Below are 22,417 nucleotides of genomic sequence, written 5' to 3'. Positions count from 1 at the left end.
AAAGCGGTGGATATCTTCAGGACGGAGCAGGAATCTTGGTGCGTGACACGGGAAGCTGATCAGCAGCGAATGCGCGGTCAGCTCAATAGTATCAACCAGCGCTATGTCGAAAGCCAGAACATGCTGCTCGACAGGATGCAGATACTAGAAGAGGAGGTCAGGAGAATGAGGGAAAGAAACAAGGGAAGCGCGACTGAAAAGTCAACCGCCAAAGGAAAAGAGTCACATCCTACGGATACGACGGAGTCAGGGGTGCCAGTAGTCAAGGGAGTAGGCCCCACCACACCCCGGTGGAACAAAGTGGGACCCGGTGGCAAGGTTGTCAAGCCGGCAACTGACAAACTGAAGGCCAATAAATCGACGTCAGTACCAGCAAAACACGAGTCTGAAAAGAAAAAGAAGCGGCCTACCATTCCCGCGGTAATTATCAGCGTGGAGGCGAAGGAAATGGTCGCTAAGGCGTTAACTGATGCCAGGAGTAGCGCAGAGTTCGCGACCGAAATACAGCCAAACGTTCTGGCAGTTAGGAAGGCACGCTTCACGAACTCAGTTATCGTAGACGTAAAGACGACACAGACTTGACCGAAACCATAGCAACCGCGCTGCGTAGGGTGGTGTCGAAGGAGACGAATATAAGGAGCCTTGCGCCCATGGAGGAGCTGGTGTGTAAAGGCATAGACGTCACGGTGACAAAGACAGAGTTTGTAGCGAAGGTCAGGTCTCTGCTCGATCTGCAAATAGAGGAGAGCAGCGTAAAAATGATCACTGCGCTCGATGGATCCAAGAGGGCTTGGTTCAAGGCTCCAACAACGCGGGTGGAGGACCTTCTCAAGCGCAAGATCACTGTGGGATGGACGGTGTGCAGCCTCGAGAGGTCTACGCAGAAGCTCCGTTGCGCACGCTGTGGAGCCATAGGTCATCGTGCGGCGGTCTGTACAGGAGAGGATCGGACAAAACTGTGCTTCCGGTGTGAGAAGGAGCGACATGAAGGCCCATGCCGCACGGGGAGGGCCATAAACCCGGGAACCCAGGGAGCATCCAACGGTGGGCTATGCAGGTAGTTCAGCTCAACATGCGGGGCAGCAGGACAGCACAGGACCTACTGATGCTGTCCATCCGAGAGGAGCAGTGATTTGTGAAAACCCCAACTGGAGAGTTGACGAAAGATACAACGGGAGTGACCACAACGCGCTGCGATACACCATAGGGCCACAGCAGCAACTAAAATTCCGCCAGCAAAACGAACCTTTGTTCAACGGCAAGCGCTGGAACGTGGCTAGGTTCGACAAGGCGTTATTTGTCGAGAGTCTGATGTGGGCAGGGCTAGTCGATCATGACAATAATGCAGACACCATGACCGCACTATTGTCACAGGCCTGCGACCTTAGCATGCCCCGGAAACGTCTTAACTGCAGGAGAAAGCCAGTTTGTTGGCATACCGAGGAAATAGATTAGCTGCGAAACCGCTGTGACCGCACTAGACGATGGATGAAACAGGCACGCGATCCGATCGTCCGTTTGAAGCGAGTGGAGGTACTACGAGCATCTCGCAAAGCACTGACCAAGGCGATTAAAGTCAGCAAACGGCGATGCAGCGATGAGATGGCACAAGAGGCGGATAGGGACATATGAGGTCAAAGCTACAAAACCATCATGCTGCGAGTCAAAGGAAGTCGAATCCCGCAGGAGCGATGTCCAGTCAAGCTGAAGGCAATCGTCGACCATTTCTTCCCCCAGCGTGAAGAGACAAAGTGGCCGGACACTGTCGCAGCCACTGGCACGATTCGCCCTGTCACACAGGAGGAGCTTCTTTGTATCGCTGCAGATATGCCACCCCGGAAGGCACCGGGACCAGTTGGTGTTCCCAACGTTGCAGTGGCGGTAGCGATCCGAGAATTCCCGGACAGGTTTCAAAGACTGTTCCAACAGTGCCTGGAGGAGGGCAGTTTTTCGAGCACTTGGAAAACCCAACGGCTGGTTCTACTACCTAAGCAAGGAAAACGACCAGATGATCCTTCAAGGTATTTGAGAAACGGCAAGGTATTTGAGAAACGGCAAGGTATTTGAGAAACTTATTCTGAACCGCATCAACGAATACCTGGAGTCGAACGGGAAACTATCACCGCTGCAGTATGGATTCCGGAAAGGCCGCTCAACGATTCAGGCCATCCAACGGGTAAGAGATCGTTGTGTGGAAGCTTTCAGTATCGGAAGAACACACCCAATGAGGAACCGAGTGTGCCTGGTAGTAGCGCTAGACGTGCGAAACGCTTGCAACTCTGCAAGCTGGGATCGAATCGGAGAAACCATGCGAATCATGGAGGTGCCGAAATACCTGTACGATGTCCTGCGCAACTACTTTTAGGATAGGATTCTCGAGTACCACACGGAAGCGGGAAAGGTCGAGCGGCGTGTCACGGCAGTGGTTCCACAGGGCTCTATGTAAGGTTTAAAAGGTGTACGTGGGGGGACCCAAAAGTAACGGGAATCGGGTTGTAGGGAGACGAGGGGGAAAAGGGGATCGGGTTCAATTTTTTTTTATTTATTTATTTATTTAGTTTAGTTTGTTCAATGGACAATTTAGTCTGTTTGAACTTACAGTTACTATTACATTTGAGTTTACAATCTTCTGTGAAAAGAGAATCACAACATGAGCATTTTTAGTTAGTGGTGGACGTCCATCTTAAGAGTATGTTGGTTTTAAAAGTGGTCGTGCTAACATTGAAATCGTGGTGGGCACTGAATACGTTGTACATTTTGGACATAGCGATGATCGGGGCGTTGCTGGCATATGTCGTAGTTGTGTGTGGGACTCTGATGGGGTCTCTGGATCTCAGAGCCCTTTCCGGCGCAGAAATATTTATTTTGTCTAGTAGCGATGGTGCGTCAATATCATTGTTTAGTAGTTTAGCTATAAAGGTAGCTTGGGCTACATTTCGCCTGTGGGACAGGGGTTGTAATCCTAGTAGTGAGCAGCGGTCACGATAACATATCGGGTTAGTAGGGTTGAGCCATGGTGTGTAATAGAGAGCTATTTTGGTGAACCTGCGCTGAATTGACTCTAGTCTATTTATCCAAACTGCGGAATATGGCGTCCAAGTGATAGAGTTAAATTCTAATATTGAGCGAACTAGCGAGGTATATAAAGCTTTTAGGCACATAGGGTCCTTCAAGTCATTAGCATTTCTCATAATGAAGCCGAGTATACGATTTCCTTTGTCTATCACAGATTTGTAGTGGTCATTAAATGTAAGTTTGTGGTCAAGAATGGTGCCAAGGTCTCGTATTACGCTTTTGCGGGCCAGTTGATGATTATTCAGGGTGTAGTTGTAGGTTGTTGGTTGCTTTTTCCGATAGAAGCTAATAACGTTGCACTTATTGACGCATAAGGTAAGAAGGTTGGACGCACACCAATTGGAAAACACATTTAACGAAGCTTGCATTCTTTGGCAGTCATTAACACTGTTTATCGTACTGTATAGTTTGATGTCGTCTGCATACATCAATAGGGGTTGGTCCGGAATGGCTAAGTAGAGATCGTTTATGAAGAGAATAAATAGTAGTGGACCCAAGTTGCTGCCCTGTGGGACACCGGACTTACTACTAAATTCCTTTGAGACGGTGTTGTCAATTTTGACGCGGTATTTTCGTTGGCTTAGATATGAGGATAGCCAGATTACGACCTCCTGTGCTACCCCTAAGCGAGTAAGCTTAGCTAACAGTAAGTCATGATTGATTGTGTCAAAGGCTGCTTTGAAGTCTGTGTAGACTGCATCTATCTGACTTCCTGATTCCATGCATTCTATAGAGTTCGAAACAAATTGTACTAGGTTCGTGGACACTGACCGCTTTGGTACGAACCCGTGTTGGTTAACGGATATGTAGTTTTTGCATGAGAATAATAGTGCGTCGTGGAGGATGATCTCAAATATTTTGGCACCCGAGCATAAAGATGTTATTCCTCTATAGTTATTTATATCACTTTTTGAACCTTTTTTGTGTTTTGGCGTCATGTATGAGTATTTCCATGCGTCAGGGAATTTGCGCAAGCGTATTGAGGTTTGAAGCAAGTTACAGAGAGGAACACAAATGGCTTTTGCACACTTTATAAGTGCAGACGATGGGATTCCATCCGGTCCAGGGTTATTAGAGGGTTTTAGTTTATTTATGGAAGCCAGCACTGATTCAGGTGTAACACTTACGTTCACAAATGAAAAATCTAGGACATCTTGTGGCAATGGTGAGAGGCGTTCATTTATGTTTGTGCAAGCCACATAGCTAGCTGAGAACATATTTTCAAATTTCTGAGCAAAAAGTTGGCAGATGTCATTTGGCGTGGAGGCTTTTGTGTCATTAAGAGTCAATGTTGTCGGTATTGTAGGCTGTTTGCGTTTGTTGTTGACGTATTTCCAAAATGCTTTGGGGCTTGAGTAGAATGTTTTTTGCATTTTGTGCGTGTATCGCGTGTGGAGCACGTAATTGAGTCGCCGGTATCGATCAGTGGCACCGTGGAAGGTTATTCTGTCACGCTCGAGGCCCGATCTGTTGTATCGTTTGTAGGCTCTCATTTTTTCTGCTTTAAGGGCTTTTAGCTCGTGGTTCGACCAGGGTGGATATGTTGTTCGTGTCTGGATCTTAGGGCAACATTCTGCAAAGGTGCTGTTTATCTTGGTGATAAAAAGTTCTGTAGCCAAGTCGATGTCTTGAGAAGATTCGCAAAAATTCCAATCCATGTTTTGTAGTAGTTCACTCATTTTCATATAGTTTGCCTTGGTAAAGTTATAGGTGTAGATTGGGACTGTCGAAAAGCTGGGGGTGTGGTCAGTGACTTTTGAGTTGAGTTCCACTATTATACAAGGGTGGTGAGTGTCGGGGACAGTAAGATGATCGACTGTTGGTTTCACTGAGTATACATTTTTCATCGCGAGATCGTTGGCAAAGACTAGGTCTAACAATTTTTCGGCCGAGTTAGAATAATTGTTGAGTTGCTTTAGTCCCATGAAATTGAATTCGTCTAGCAACTTGGCACATGGTGATGAGATTTTTGAACGTGAATGGTCTAGCACACTGTATCCTGCTTCAGAAGGCACCCAACGTAGCAGTGGTTGATTGAAGTCTCCCAAGAGTAGTGTTGCAGATTTTGGAAAGTTATTGGCAATGATGCGTAGTGTAGAGCAAAATTCGTCGACTACATTAGCGTTATCACTCATGGTTGGCGGAAAGTAGACTGAGCCGATTATAAGGGATTCGTATCTGGAGCAAATCCGCACCCATAGTGTTTCAGTTCCCGAGTTACTTGCTTCTTCGCACTCCGACGAAGGGAATTTATTTGATACCGCTATTAGTACACCTCCACCTCTCTTCTTTGAACTGTTCCTCGCATTTCGGTCCGTTCGATATACAGAGTATTGGTTGTTGAAAAGCTGCGTCGAGAAGATGGATTCATCGAGCCAAGATTCCGTGATAACGATCACATCGTAATCACAGGTTGATGTATTGGTGTAGAAATCTGATGTTTTCGTGCGTAGTCCCCGTACATTTTGGTAGTATATGGATAGTTGTCCGGTGGTTTGTTTACATTCTTTGGCGGGGAAAAAAGTGATCGATCTTCGGCTGTGGTGTGCGTGCTGGAGATGCAGTGAGGTCTACATGCGGAGGGTCGATAAGTGTTTTGTTGCCGTCGATGGTCGAATTAAGTGTTGAGTTTAATGTGCGATTTCGTGATTGAACTTCCTTCGCCAGTACAGCATTTTGTCTAGGTTGGAAGTGTTTGTTATTGATGATTGTCTTGTTGTTATCGGCTGTGGATGTCGCGGTAGTGTATGATGTTTGGGGTGGTTGAGTGAGTGTGCGTGTCTCTGGCAGCATCAAGCCCGATGATGACTGGTGTCCTTGGGAGCGGTCACGGTGGATAAAGTCTCTGACGAGAAGGCCAGTTGGCCACATTTCCGCGTTTAGTGCTTTATCGCGTAAGGCAGTCGGGATCCGTACCTTGTATGAGAGAAAGCGCATGGTTGTGATTAGCTGACCTGGTTTCAGTAACGGGAAGGCGATCACGTCGTCGGTGCCCAGTTTCTCAGTCACTGCACTAACAACATTGTCTGCGGTGACGTTGCGATCAAGTCCAGAAAGATGAATCCAAGTGCGGCTTGTTGTCTTTGCGACGAGCAGTGTCGATGATATAGAACTTGTGCCAACGATTGAGGTTGGGAGTGTTGTGATGGTTTTATTTCTCGGTGGGATTGAGATGTTATCGTTGTTGGGAGCATTGAGTTTGCTTTCAAAGTTGGACTTATTGGAGTCATTTGTTGTCGTCGGCGGACAGGCATTGTCAACAAAAACACGGCGTCGTTTGCCAGACGGAGTGAGGGAGTCGGTTGGGTGGTTGAAGAGGGGTTGCATAGTCGGGTTGTGTGTGGTGATGCCAGCGCGGAGGTCTTTTAGTAGCGGTTCGATGAGTGTAGATTTAATTGATTCAATGGCCGATGCAAGTCCGACATGAAAGCCTACTTGTAGGCCGGCTTCCTTTACTTTCTTGCACTGGGGAGTGTTTAGGGCTGCGGTGCATGTTGGGCAACTCCAATGCAAGTCGATGTGTTCCTTCACACCGAGTAGTAGCACGGGGGGTACCTTTGTGCAGCTAGTGTGGAAAGTTTGTTCACAGAAACAGCACTGGATGGTGGCGTCTTCAGCGTCGAGAACGATCGAGCAAGACGAGCAGGGGATCACCATTTTGTTTTACTGAACGGTGGTACAACTGACGCGATGGGAATAGTCGATGTGTAGTATCGCGGATTTGCAGTAGAAAAATGTGATTTAAAACTTGTACTCCAGTGGGATGTGGTAGAACGGGTCTTATTAATGGTTTTTTTATATGTCCGGTGCGCGGCAAAAAGAAACTTGACGAGAAAAAACAGGTTTTAGCAAGGAGCTTATTTAGGCTTGCGATTCACTTGACAGCTGTCAAAAATTTTTGACCTCAGTTTCACTTGGCCATCTCACAAAATCGCCGAAAACACTAAAACCGTTATTCTGAAAAAATTCTCAAAGACTAGCGGATGCACTTACAGAAACTAAACTTTGCATACTGATCAAGAACATGTTAAGCTTTTAAAAAAATATATTTAACCCGATCCCCTTTTCCCCCTCGTCTCCCTACAGCCCGATTCCCGTTACTTTTGGGTCCCCCCACGTAGCTTCTACATTCTTTACTATCCGTTTCCTTTCACACTCTGACTAAAACTCTACTCTAGTACTGCTCGATGCTCCTTTTATATCGTACCATTTCCTTGCTTTGCTTACTTCATCATTTACTTTCTCAACTTCTAATCGGTTATAAGATTTTTGCCTACAGTGATCTGGGTTATTTGAATCACTACTATATCTCCTAGTTTGTACTTAGTCGGTTTCCTTGCTCTCTTCTGTACTTTCTCTTTTTGTTAGGAATCGAAAAAACGTCGATTGCGTTACGGTGGCGGCCACGGCTCCTTTTGTTCTGCCGGTGCATCCATTTCACTCGTGTTCTTGTGACTACTCGCAATTTCCGAAACAATATCCTCCTCGGAGCCATATTCGTTCGACTCCTTATCACTATCATAGCCCTCATCATCTTCGTCTTTTTCCTCCTCATCCTCATCATCTTCAGCATTCTCCAAGCTCCTTGGTGTAACTATTACTTCCCGCCCTCCAACGTTTGACTTTAATACTTCGTTATCCTTCTCAGTACGGCGCTTTCGGAGAACTTCCATCTGCACAGCGTACTTCGTGTTGCGTTTTGATTTTTTATAGAGGAAATCCATCTCAATTAGCTGAGCTCCCGTTATGTTGCAGGCTCCCTTCAATAAATTAAAATTTTTGGTAACACCGACCAATTGTTGTTCACGATCATCGCTTGCTTCTTTCGCTTTCGCCAACTTATCAGAAGCTTCGTGCAATTCTCGCTCCAGTCGCCCATTCTCTGACGAAAGCACTCGTACGCGATCATTCTGCTGACTGTCCTTCAATTTTTCTTCCAAAAACTGGATTTTCGCCACACACTCGATCAGCTTCGTTTTCTCCGCCAGCCGATCCTTTTCCGAGCTTCTCAATAGATCACGCTCCTTCTTCAACTTATCTTCCAATCCGTTCAGATCGTAGGTCCTCTATCTGCTTATCTCGATTTGCGATGATTTCACCCTGTTGTTTCATCTTAAACTCGAGTTGTTCCTTCTCGTTATTCATCGAAAACCACGCACCATGCACTGCTGCGATTGTTAGAACTTGATTCTTTTGACACTGATTTACCTGGTGTTCAAGATCACCACTGTTAAAACACTTGGGGCTTTCCTCAACACGTCTTCTACAATGGATTGCTAAATGTCCGAGCATTCCACAGTTAAAGCATTGACGTATTCGCTCATAATTTTTCACAATTCGCTTATTAATTGGCTTTCTCAAATTTTGGTCAAACTGCTTACTCTGTTCTATTGGCTTATGGTGTACTCTTTCTGTTTTCCTCCGTGTTGCACGTTCCATCAAGAGAAGTTTCTTCTTCAATTCTTGAACAGTTTGAGCCTCATAAAGAATAGCTCGTACATGTGGGTGTCAGTAGTGACACCATCCGCGATATATTCGCACAAGCTGGTCTCATCCAAGCTAATTGTTCTCGCCAACTGTTGCATAGCATACACAAATTCCAATACTCCTTCGTTACTCTTAATCCGCCGAGATTCAAGTTCTCTATGTACGTCCCGCGGTCGCACCACCACGCCACATTCGCTTAACAATTCTTTTTTTTAATTTGGAGAACGTTGTAACTCCTGATAATGTTCTTAGAAAACTTCGTGCTGTTAATCAAAAAATGTTCCAATTAAATTTGATCAAAATGCAAAGAACGCATTCCAAACCTTGAAAGACATAATATCTTCTAATGATGTTTTAGTTTTTCCAGATTTCCAGATTTGAACTGAAAACAGATGCATCAGATAAAGCACTAGGAGCTGTGCTTTCACAAAAATGTCACGACGGAGATAGACCAATAACCTTCATTTCCCTAACTCTTTCCCAAACTAAGGAAAATTATGTAACAAACGATAAGGAGATGCTTGCCAGCGTGCGGGCACTACATACGCTGAGAAATTTCATATACGGAGCAAAAATTAATATCCATACTGATCATCAACCATTAACATTTGCTTTATCACCGCAGAACAACAGCGCAAAGTTGAAAAGATGGAAATCATTCATAGAGGAACATGATTACCAGTTATGCTACAAACCAGGAAGATCGAACGTCGTAGCCGACGCCCTTTCCAGAATACAAATTAATTCACTAACACCAACCCAGCACTCAGCTGATGAAGACGATAATTCATATATCCCTTCAACAGAAGCACCTATTAATGTTTTCCGCAACCAACTAATATTTAAAATCGGAACTAATTCCTCTTCCGAACTAATAAGCCCTTTCCCGAAATTTAAAAGGCATATTTTCATCGAACCAAATTTTACTACTGATTTTATCAAGGATAAATTCAAAAAAGTTATTAATCCAAACGTAATTAATGGAATTCATACAGATGAACAAACAATGGGAATTATCCAAGAAGTCTATAAAAATCTTTACAATCCAAAAACAGTTAAAGCTAGATTTTCTCAAATACAAGTCGAAGATCTTTGCGACGTAGAAAAACAAATCGAAGAGATTAAAAATATCCATAATTTTGCACACAGAAACGCTAAGGAAAATTCATTGCAATTTATAAAAAAATTCTACTTCCCCGGAATGAGAAAAAGTATTCAAAATATTGTTAAAAATTGTGAGATATGCAAAACCGAAAAATACGATAGAAAACCACAAGTATTTATACCAGTAAAAACACCAATACCGACATATCCAGGAGAGATAATTCATATTGATATATTTGCATACAACGCAAACTTTTTATTTATCACGTCAATCGATAAATTTTCAAAGTACGTTAAAATACGACCGATAAAATCGAAATCAATCGCTGACATAAAAGAAGTATTACTACAACTTTTATATGACTGGGACTTGCCAGCCCAAATTGTTATAGACAACGAATGTACTTTTGTATCGAATGTAATCGAACAATCAATACTAAATCTAGGAGTCAAAATCTTCAAAACTCCAGTTAATCGTTCAGAAACGAATGGTCAAGTAGAGAGATGCCATTCGACTATCAGAGAAATAGCGAGATGTACGAAAAAACTCAATCCAGAAATGAGTATCATAACATTAGTGCAACAAGCCGTTTATAAATATAATCATAGCATTCACTCATTTATAAAGGATACACCAAGAAATGTGTACGTAGGAGAACGATCAGATGATCCACAAGAAAGAGCAAGAATAAGAGAAGCTACAAATGAAAGAATACTCGAAATATTCAAAAAGAATGATGAAAAAATCAAAGATGAAAAATATAAAGACTATGAAGAAAGCGAATATGTATATGAAAGGAAGAAAACAAATAATAAACGCGAAAGTCGTTTCAACATAATAAAAGTAAAGGAGAATTATCCAACTTATATAATCGATTCAAATAATCGAAAAATTCATAAAATGAATCTAAGGAAATAAGGAGAAATATTAATACACTCTTTGAAATTCTTTTAACTATCGTTACAGAGTGATTACAACCCTGTTGATCAAGCTTATTGTAGCAGATATAAGCATATATGATCTAAGTAATAATCCCTTAGCTATAATACCAATAAGTAAAGCTAAAGTTCAAATCGGATATGTAAGGACGATACATCCAATCGATTTATCAAACATAGAAGAAGCAGTAGAAAAAACGTTAGAAGAAATTCCAAATGGAATCTATACGGCATCAATTGAAAGTTTGATTAATATAAAAGCTAGAACGCTACAGGAAACCTTTAGAAAGATTAGACCGTTTACAAACAGAGAAAAACGATGGGACACGATCGGAAAAGTTTGGAAATGGATCGCAGGAAATCCAGACGCCGACGACCTACACATTATTAACTCAACGATAAACTCCCTAATTGCTGAAAACAACAAACAAGTAGTTATCAACCAAGGTTTAAATGATCGACTCCAACAAATAACAGAAGTCGCCAACACGGTTATCAACATTGAAAATCAACGATACGAAACGCACCAGACAGAGATTCGTCAACTGATCCTGTTATCAAACATGAACATGCTACAAGAAAAATTAGAAGTAATTGAAGATGCCATCATACTCGCGAAACACGGGATTCCAAGCAGCAAGCTACTATCCCTAGATGATCTAAACTCCATAGCCCAATTCCTAGAGAGTAACAACATTACTTACCGTACTCCAGAGGAATTGCTAGGGCAATCAACTGCGCAAGTTGCTGTAAACCAAACGCATATTATCTACATACTAAAGTTCCCCAAAGTAACCACACAAATGTACGAATACGAATACATTGACTCCATAATCCAGCACGAGAGACGGATTATCGTAAAACAAAATTTCATAATACGAAATCGAACGCATGTATTCGAAATTACGGAAAGATGCCAAGAGCAGGAAGATTTCTACATATGCCAACAAGTAAATCTGCAACAACCCACCAAATGCATAGAAAAACTCGTGAAACGAGAAGACGCCGAATGTCAATACGAAAAAATTTACTCGAAAGGATTGGTGAAACGCATTAATGACGCCAATATTCTCATTAATGATGCAATCGCAGAAATATCGTAAAAATTGCAGTAATGCAAACCAAGTATTGAACGGGTCATACTTGATACAATTTGAAAATTGCAACATAATCATCAACGGAGAAATTTATTCAAACAATGAAGCCATCATTCGCGGTAAACCATACCACTCGACAGCGGGAATAAAAGTCAATATAAGCGAAATTGAAGACAGACCACCGATAGAATATCTAAACAATCTTACGTTGCAACATCGAGAAACTCTACAAAGTATAAATCTACAAAACAATTCCATCAAATGGAAAATTCATGCATTCGGAGGAACGTTCATGTTACTATTCATATGCGCATCCGTAATCTGCTTATTTTTCAATAGAAGGAGAATGGTAAAAGTAAACATAAATCAAGAACCGCAACGCGGAGAACCATTCGTAAGCAGACCAACATCATTCCACGCAGCAACAAGACTTTGAGGACAAAGTCATTTAAGAAGGGAGGAGTCAAGACAACGCCAGCGCATACATTGTGGACAACGTCATCGCATACATTGTGGACATCGCCAGAGCATACATTGTGAGTCAACATTCGATCATCGAGACGCGGCCCCCGGACCACAACATTATGCTGAGTTGCAGCTTCCCATAGCAACGCGGACCGCCCGCATTATGCTGAGTTGCAGATTCCCGCAGCGACGCGGACCACCAAGAATCAGAAGACCGTGAACCAACGATCCAGATCGCGAACCGATCATCAGTTGGTATCCAGCATCCGAACACGATAGTTGGGTATTAACCCGCACATATGTTGTAGGAAATAAAGTTTAAGTTTTTTTAAAACTCAAACACCCGCAGCAGTGCGTTAACTAAGGATTGACACAATTTTAGATCAATTAGGGAGAGCCAAGTACTTCAGTACTTTAGACTTAATGTCAGGCTTCCACCAGATCTCTCTCGACAAAGACTCGCGAAGATATACAGCGTTCTCAACCCCTTCAGGCCATTACCAGTTCAAAAGAATGCCATTTGGACTAAACATTAGCCAAAACAGCTTTCAAAGACTGATGGCAATAGCCATGGCCGGGTTGACACCTGAACTCGCATTTGTATATATAGATGATATAATTGTTACTGGATGCAGTGCACAGCATCATACCAGTAACCTAGTTAAAGTATTTTGTAGATTAAGAAAATATAATCTTAAACTCACATGTTTAAGGATGTTCACATAATACCGCTGTAGTCAGACGTGCTTTCAGTCGCTCCTGCTTAATTTTCTTACCGTGCGTGATTTCGTGCGCCTTGGTTCTGACAAAGTCTCGTGTCGTGACCCTCAAGTTCGCGCCTCGCCCGTACCTCCGTTTTGGCCGCAGTCGCTACCCCCGTTCGATCGCGATTATTACTTTTGGTGCGTTGGATTTCGGCCGATCACCTGTTTTAGCGCCATCACTCTGCAGTGTCTTCGACCCCGGGAACCTGCCCAGAGAGACAAGTTGTTTACGTTCGCTCTTGGACCCGACACGTAGAGCACACTCTCTCACTTCATCATGGACACCAAATGCCATATCTGTGCTTTGGCTGTTCCGAAGGATCCGGTGGTTTGCAGTGGAAATTGGCCTTTTCCTACCTGCCAAGCTATGTTCCATCCGGAATGTATAAAGCTTGCCAGTGCGTGTGTCAAGGAGCTTTCACGCAATCGTGGCCTCAACTGGACATGCGAGAAATGTCGAGCATTGAAGGGCTGATTGTGTCTCTGCCTTGGCTGGATTGCTGAGTAAATTAAAAGTTGAGCTAGTAAAAGAGCTGCGCTCCGAACTTGATCGTCGAATTCCTGTCACCACAACCACTGCACCAAACATCGACACATATGCCAATACTACGCGCCCTCGTACACGCGCTGATCCGCCGACTGGGCCTGTTGTGTCCAAGGATCTCCGTCCTACAGCTCAACGCAACACACCCACACCTATACCAACCCTACCTGCTCCGGTTCAGATGCCACTAGCTCCGTTCGTCGAAGGCACGTGCACGAGCACACCGACTAATGCGATTCGCTTCGTACCGCCACCTACGCCCATGGCTTGGCTTTTTTTCACACGTGTTTATCCAGACGTCACTGATGAGCAGATGAAGGCGTTTATTGGGGAGCATGTTGGCTCTAATGACATCGATGTGTTCCGGCTGACTTCGCGCGGTGGTGATCCATCCAAGCGACGCTTCTACTCATTTAAAGTGGAAATTCCGGCCATTTTTCGTGAAAAAGCACTGAACCCCGATATTTGGCCCTGTGGAACTGTATTGCATGAGTTTGAGTCCCGACCTCGACTCCACAATCACAATAACCTGCACCACTTAATTCACTCCACTACAAATAACCAGAATCGCATGACCGCGTCGCATTCTACAACCCGTCAGGATAACCTCATCACATCGCCGATACCGAACACATCATCGCTGACCTCCGATGCACCATCGATTTCCTCCGATCAGCCAAACGTGTATGTTTAGCGATCCTCATTCTTCCGTATCTCATACTGAACTACACATCTACTATCAAAACGTTAGAGGCTTACGCACTAAACTAGACTCACACAGACTCGCACTAATAGAAACTGATTATGACGTGCTGGTGCTCACCGAATCGTGGCTGGACGATTCGATCCCTTCATCCTTATTCACCTGTGCCAACTTTACCATCCATCGCTGTGACCGCAACCCAGACAACAGTCGGCACTCGCGTGGTGGTGGTTGTGGCTTATTGCTTGTTCAGCTGCTCTCGATTCATCTCTAATTCGGCATTCTTGTACATCGCTCGAGCTTGCATGGGTCTGCATTAAACTGCACAGCTGGTCACTCTTTTATTGGTGCGATCTATATCCCACCTGATCGCAGTTCATCTGATGAAGTATTTGAAAACCTTCATGAGAGTGTGAGTGTAATCTCCGAACGCATGAAGCCCGTTAACCAGTTACTGTTGTTTGGAGATTTCAACAAACCTATGATTACATGGAATGCTACTAATACATCACCACTACACTTCACTCCAAGCTGCACGCCGCCTGGATGCGGCTCCCTCGTCGATGGTATGGCATTCAACGGATTGGCACAGCTATTTGGAGTAACCAATCACCGTGGTCGCCAACTCGATCTTATATTTGCTAATGCTACTGCCACCGAGGCGTGCTCAAGTGTTCGGACCGCCTCCTGCCCGATACTGCCCCTTGATGACTACCATCCAGCCCTAGAAATCACCGTTCCTGATTTACAACCTGGGCGGTCATCAACTGGAAGCCCGCACCGCACCCATCGTCGGGCTTCAACTTTAAAAGAATCAATTACGCGAGACTCATCGCTGAAGCAGCCAGCGTAAACTGGTCTTTTATAGAAGATGCTGCGTCTGTTGACATTGCTGTTTCTATATTTAATGATAAGCTTAAGTCTATCTTCCCATTATGCTGTCCCTCCCGCTTTCCACCTCCTAATCCTCCGTGGTCAAACAGGACCCTGCGACTGCTGAAGGCGGAGAAGAAGCGAGCACATCGTAGGTACCATATAGACCACGACAATCTAATATCTTTGCGTATCTACAAATACGCTGCTGGTACTTCTCGGGACTACAATCGGTGGCGGTATGCTTCATACGTAGTCAGGTTGCAGGACCGATTCACAAATGACCCCAGATCCTTCTGGCGGTTCTCCAATTCACGTCGCAAATAAAATGGCATCCCTCCTATCCTATCCTTTAATGATAAAACTGTGTGTGAGTGACTGTTGACAGTGCAGTGCGTGTTTTAGAAGTGCTCTACGTTTTCGGATATTTTTGCTCAGTCGAGGGCAGATTTAACATTTGTTTTCACTGTGCAAATGTGTCCGAAGTGTCTGTTTAGTGTTTGGTAGAGTTTGTTTTTGTTCATGGTGCATCGTTCGGTGATAGCGGTTGGTTTTGTTCTTGGCGGCGTCGCTTATCAGTGGCGTTAGCTGGAGCGGTATCCATATCGTCGGTTATCGTAACGGTGTGCTTGTAGTGGTCTAACCGGTCAAACGAGTAATTTGTGTTTCGTGTGGGTGAGACGGCAGCGTGTGGAGCGGGCGGTACGTATACGGTGTTTGTTTATTTGCGTGCGTTTTTGCTCGGATTTTGTTTTACGGCCATGGAGTGTAAAAAATGCTCCGTGGTCGTTTCAACTAGCGATCACCCGATCGTCTACAATGATTGCGGCGGTCATTTTCACCACCTGTGCGCCGATCTGACTAAATCGGTTGCAAGGGCGGTTAAAAAGTCGAAAAATGTTGTGTTTATGTGCGATACTTGTATCGCTTGCAATAAGAAACCGGGCATGCAGGATGTAGTGGTGGGAGAAAGCCGACCGTCAAGCGGAGAGCAATCCCAAGCCCTACAAGCAGCAGATTTAAAATTGTGTGCACTGATTGAGAGTGCTGTTAAGAAGGGACCCAAATAACCTTTTGCGTGCTTTAACCTCGCGATGAGTTGATATCCGTTCAAAAACCGAGGGTTATCCGTTCAACGGATAGTTGTGACAATAGCAGCGGCATCCGTGCAATTTTTGAGAGGTGAGCGCGCGAGAGCCCCAGACCCGAGAGTTACTTCCGAGAGATTTTTTCTTTCGCTTCTACGCGCGGCTGTGACGTCACAGCCCTTGCGCGAATGAATACACTGGACAAAATTTGTTGTTGCGTTTTCATCTTTTTATTTCTCGATTTCTTGTGAATCCAATAACACCGAAAACTAAGTTAACATCGATGATCCATCAAGAACAGCATACACACTATACAATAAACTATTTCGTATCAAATATACTACTGTGTCCAAAAAGTAAAGTGACTTTGGTGCTCAAACTGAGCGCGTCAAAGGTATTGGTGGATTGTTATTTTTTTATTCTTGCTATATGTGTTTTTGATTTTTACAGCAAGTTTCATGTAAAAATATGCATCCGGATAGGAGATACGATTTATTTTGTGCGCTACTACACGTATGACCCTCGTTGGGCTAGTTTTTCAGTTTTGGCTTATTCCTGGCACGGTATTTATTCGATTGATTGATTGTTTTACAGTCTGAAGCATAGTTTCAAGTCTCGTCTACAGTAATAATGCACTTCGTCTTGTCAATTTAGTCGGATAGCGCTGTTTCACCCACTTCAACGCAACACCTTTTTTCAAAAAAATTCAACGATTTTGGTACCAGTCGAGTTCCAGGCCCAAAACCTCCTCTAAAATGGTATTTACTGATACTTTCGATATTTCAATATCATCGGTGAAGTCTCTAATCATCAATCGACGATTATTTAACATTGATTCCTTAAAATTTTGAACGTGAGCTTTGTCGAATGACGAATCGTTGAGGATGATGTGTCCCATGACGCCATTTTGGCCATTGTGGCCATGGCGGCCATTTTGGAATTCACTAAACCCCTCGTAAACATTTTTTTTCGACATTACTGCATCGCCAAAAGCTATTTCAACGAATCCGCAGCTAAAAATTAGTTACGCATACAAAATTTTAAGCAAATTCTTTGCTCCCCAAATGTGCCCAGGGTCGGGTCAACGAGGGTCATACGTGTAGTAGGCCACAAAAAAAATCATATCTCATATCCTGATGAATATTTTTACATGAAATTTGCTGAAGAAGTCAAAAACACATATTTCAACAATTAAAAAATAATAATCCGCCAATACCTTGGACGCGCACAGTTTGCGTACCAAAGTCACCTTACTTTTTGGACACAGTAGTACACACTTCACTGCAGAGCTTACCTGCTAGTTGAGGAAGTTTTTTGCTCAGCTTCTATCGGTCAGGTGCGTTGCTCCGGAACTTATCATTCTGCGTAAAAAGATGTCTCCAACTAGCTAGGATCGTAGGTTGAGTAGTTGATAGTTGATTGAATACCAGATATACTACCCTGCAATAGATGAAATGTAAAAATTAGATGTAATTATCGCCGAAAAACTTTAGCGAACTTACCGTGTTGCTTGTTTACGTCGATCTGGCAAAATCGCTCTACGCATGTGATGAACACAGCGAAGGAGAAAAAAATATTCACGTGTCCATCGTTCTTCAAATAAATAAAAAATAATCGAATCGCGACGATTCGCTCCACCCCCTCATCAGCGAGGGACTCGTCTAGCCGCATGTACTGCGAACAGATGTCCTGGTTTGTGTACACCTCGAACCCGTTACCCTCTCGCATCATATCACCGACGTGCGTTACTGGTTTGGTGGACCCGATCCGTTTCAGTTTAGCCTTGATTATTTCGTTCGTGTCAAGTTGATCATGGCTGGCGATCAGTACCTGCCCACATGGTAGCATTTCAGCATCGTCATTTTCCACCCAGGACAGAGGACGAACCGGAGGAGTTTCCTCGTTTGCAACGTTTGACCGATTTGATGTTAGATTTTCATTACAGCCACTGTCCCTCCCTCCGTCGCTCACCTCGCCACCGTCCATGTTCATTTTAAGCACATAAATCTTGCGACTACTTACAGCTGATTTTTGCAGTTTCGGAGGACTTGCCATAAGCCTTCTTTCAATGGCTGTTACAGGAAAACAGTTTTGAAATAAAGTAAAAAGTATCTTAAATCCTACGTTATTGTCACTCGTATAAATCGTTCACCTACCTCCAACTGATTTGGAACGTTTTCGAAACGGTGTGATCGGTTGATCGGCTGCGGCGCGAGTCATATCTCCGCCCCATGAGGTACGCGGCTTCGAACGTTTGACTTTTTTCTCGATGCTGGCCAAATCGACCGCGTTCAGCAACGTGTTATCTAGCTCCAACAGTTTCGTACTTAAGTCATCTTTAGGTTTGCTGGTACAAGCTGTGACCGGTGCTCGGAAATCAACCGGGTTTGCTGCCGGCGCTGCTGGAGCTACGCCCCTGGCTGCTGAACGTTGATTCGGTGAAATCAAGCATTTCCTCGCCGTTGTGGGAAACTTCTGTCGACCGCGGGAACTTCGATTTCCCGACATGGCTGGCGAACTGTTTTTAATGTAAAGTAATGTGAAGCTTTAATCAAAACGAAGATGCATTTATTTTTCACTGAATTTTAATGTCGTCATAACAATCTGCACCTGCTTAGGAAATTGACAAACTTACAATTCCCCAACGAGTGAAGAGGAAGAGTTGTGTTCTGTTTTTATTTGACAATCATGAATCGGATGTGTCGCATTGACAATGTGTGTGCTTTCTTTTTGGGGAAAATAATAAATTCGGATTGAACGGAAATTATTTGCGAACACAGTTATTTCGGGTTGTCGCGTTAATCATTTTGCGAACGAACATGAAAGCTGAAAGAAAACATTTCTACCGATACACTTCATTGAAGGTCTTCCCGGTCAAAGCCGCTTATATCGTCAAATAAACAAAACCGGGAATAAGTCGAGTTTTTCGCAACCGGTCCCGTATGATGATATATTTTTGGAAAGGTAAAATGGAGACGAAGAAGATTGATTTAATTTCGATTTGGTCAGATGTTGATTAAAAAAAAGTCTTTTAGCGCAGAAACAAATACAAAATTAACTACCGTATGAAGTTTACTCTTCGGCAATTGTCTTCTGTGTCAGCATGTTGACAAAATGCGGGTTCAGTTCTTCCAGTAGGTGGTCGTAGATCAATAAAAAAAATAATTTAATTTCATGTTTTAATGCTTGAAATAGTACTTAGTTTTTGAAAAATTAAAACATAATTATCTCAAGTCCGAGCACTGACGACAAGCAAATAGGATGAAGATGTATAATTAAAGAACACATTTCTACGGGTAAACTTTACCGAAGGTGATTCCGGTGAGCTGTATATTGTCAAATAAGCCAATCCGGGAATAAGTTGTGTTGTTTGCAACCGATCTCGCATTATTATATATTTTTGGAATGGTAAATTGCAGACCGAGAAAACTTATTTCATTTCGATATGGTCAGATGCAGATTAAAAAAAGTCTTTTGTAGCAGAAACGAACCATTATTTCAACAACGTATGAAGGTGGTTTCAATGAAACCATGTTTACAAAATACGGGTTCAGTTCTTCCAGTAGGTGGTCGTAGATCAATAAAAAAAATAATTTAATTTCATGTTTTAATGCTTGAAATAGTACTTAGTTTTTGAAAAATTAAAACATAATTATCTCAAGTCCGAGCACTGACGACAAGCAAATAGGATGAAGATGTATAATTAAAGAACACATTTCTACGGGTAAACTTTACCGAAGGTGATTCCGGTGAGCTGTATATTGTCAAATAAGCCAATCCGGGAATAAGTTGTGTTGTTTGCAACCGATCTCGCATTATTATATATTTTTGGAATGGTAAATTGCAGACCGAGAAAACTTATTTCATTTCGATATGGTCAGATGCAGATTAAAAAGTCTTTTGTAGCAGAAACGAACCATTATTTCAACAACGTATGAAGGTGGTTTCAATGAAACCATGTTTACAAAATACGGGTTAAGTTCTTCAAGGAGGTGGTCGAATATCAATAAAAAAAATAATTTAATTTCATGTTTTAATGCTTGAAATAGTACTTTGTTTTTGAAAAATTAAAACATAATTATCTCAAGTCCGAGCACTGACGACAAGCAAATAGGATGAAGATGTATAATTAAAGAACACATTTCTACGGGTAAACTTTACCGAAGGTGATTCCGGTGAGCTGTATATTGTCAAATAAGCAAATCCGGGCATAAGTTGTGTTGTTTGCAACCGATCTCGCATTATTATATATTTTTGGAATGGTAAATTGCGGACCAAGAAAACTTATTTCATTTCGATATGGTCAGATGCAGATTAAAAAAAGTCTTTTGTAGCAGAAACGAACCATTATTTCAACAACGTATGAAGGTGGTTTCAATGAAACCATGTTTACAAAATACGGGTTCAGTTCTTCAAGTAGGTCTACGATGAGCAATGAATAAAATAATTTCAATTCTTGTTTTTTTGCTAGAAACAGAACATTGTTTTTTATTAATTGAAAAATTATTAATTCGTTATCATTAGACTTATTTCGAAGAAAGCAGGAGAAAGATGAATGTTGAAAGAACATATTTTTACGATTGCGGTTCATCGTAGGTGCACCATGGTACTGGTCATCACTGCTGATATCGGAAAAAACCACAAAACCGGAAATAAGTCTGGTTGTAAGAACCCGATCTCGAATTATTATATATTTTTGGAAAGGTAATTTGGAGACCAAAAGTTTCATTTTTATTATATATGCGCAGATGTAAATTAAAAAAAAATCTGTTACAGCAGAAACAAATAATTATTCCGTATGAAGTTGATTTTTTGACAATTGTCTTCCATTTCGTCGTGTTTACAAAGTGTGGGTTCAGTTCTCCAACGAGAATAATGAAAACCAACGAACAAATTTTTAATTATTCTTGTTTTGAAATAAGTTGCTCACTCTGGTCGTTATATTTAATTTAATGATGATTCTTCCACATGACCGCAACAATATTGGAACATTTACGCTGAATGAAACAACGTTTTCTTGATTTTGTTTGTGAGCTATTGAAAAATAATAAATTCCTTTTCGTTCAACTGACATTTCGGGAAGCAGGACAGAGAATCGATTCAATGTACCTGCAAAAAAAAGCGACGCCATTTTAAAGACGCCTTCCTACGGACGAAAGAAGCAGACTCAACCAATTTACATCAGAATAAATAAAAAGTTTCGTGCAGAAAATGGCCTCGAGTTGGATAAACGCTAGTGAGGATTTGTTCGGATCGGCGGAGACCGAACAATGTGCGAATTTCGGTAACGTTGCTGCCGAACAGTGGACGGTAGCCGAGTACGATGATTTGGTCCACCAGCTTCGAGCAATTTTGCCAGCGGAGGACGAGAAGAAAGCAGACGACCGGCTTCAGAAAATAAATTGGACTCGCGTCGCTGTCGGCAACCATACGGCCGACGAAGCAAAGAAGGCGACAAAAATGTTGTTGCAGAGAGTTGACGCGTATCGGACGCTGGACGAAATGCTCTGCATCGTACAGAAGAAAGGAGTCCAGGAGTGTTTGGGCAAGACGCCGAAAACTACACAACAAGAAATGCAACAATTGAGGGTATTATGATTGGGAGCGCGGAAACGTAAACTTCTCGACGCTGGCCCATACAAAAGGTAAACAACACTTTGAAAAAAGCGAAAAAATGGCTGGGCGTCTCGACGATCCAAAACGACGCCACCTGCGTGTCGAGACGATGCGCGGATACGAAACGACGCGCGTCGTTATCGTCGAGCAGTTTCAAGCACCTCCTGGTCGATGGATCTCTATAGACCGTATGTGTCCGAAGCATATGTGGGTTCTATGGATCTTGGTATTTACCAAGAACATGATAATTCAGGATGCACTTTTCATATCAACGTTGTGTTTAGACAAGTCACTTTGATTTATTTAGCCATTTAGCCATAGTATAAAACACACCAATAACTCGATCGTTTTGAAAATTGATTAAAAATCAAAGTGCTCGAAACTTGTTAAAAACTATATATTTATATACCTTGAAATACTTGTATAAATACCCAGGTTGCTATTCGAGCAAATATGCGGAAACTTTCGAGCAATAACGCGGAACTGGATCATAATACCCTCAAATATTCGTGTGGCGGTCGCGCTAAACGACCGCGTTGTGGAAACTCGACTTCAGCCGACCACACGCGCCACCTATCGGAAAACCAGGGAACCACCGGAATCCTATAAAAGCGCGTAGCGCATTGCGCTTCTCTCTCAGTCGGTTAGCAGTTAGTTATCAG

The sequence above is a fragment of the Anopheles coustani genome, chromosome X (genome assembly GCF_943734705.1).
Source record: "Anopheles coustani chromosome X, idAnoCousDA_361_x.2, whole genome shotgun sequence".
Classification (NCBI taxonomy): Eukaryota; Metazoa; Arthropoda; class Insecta; order Diptera; family Culicidae; genus Anopheles; species Anopheles coustani.
This window is presented reverse-complemented; position numbering follows the sequence as displayed.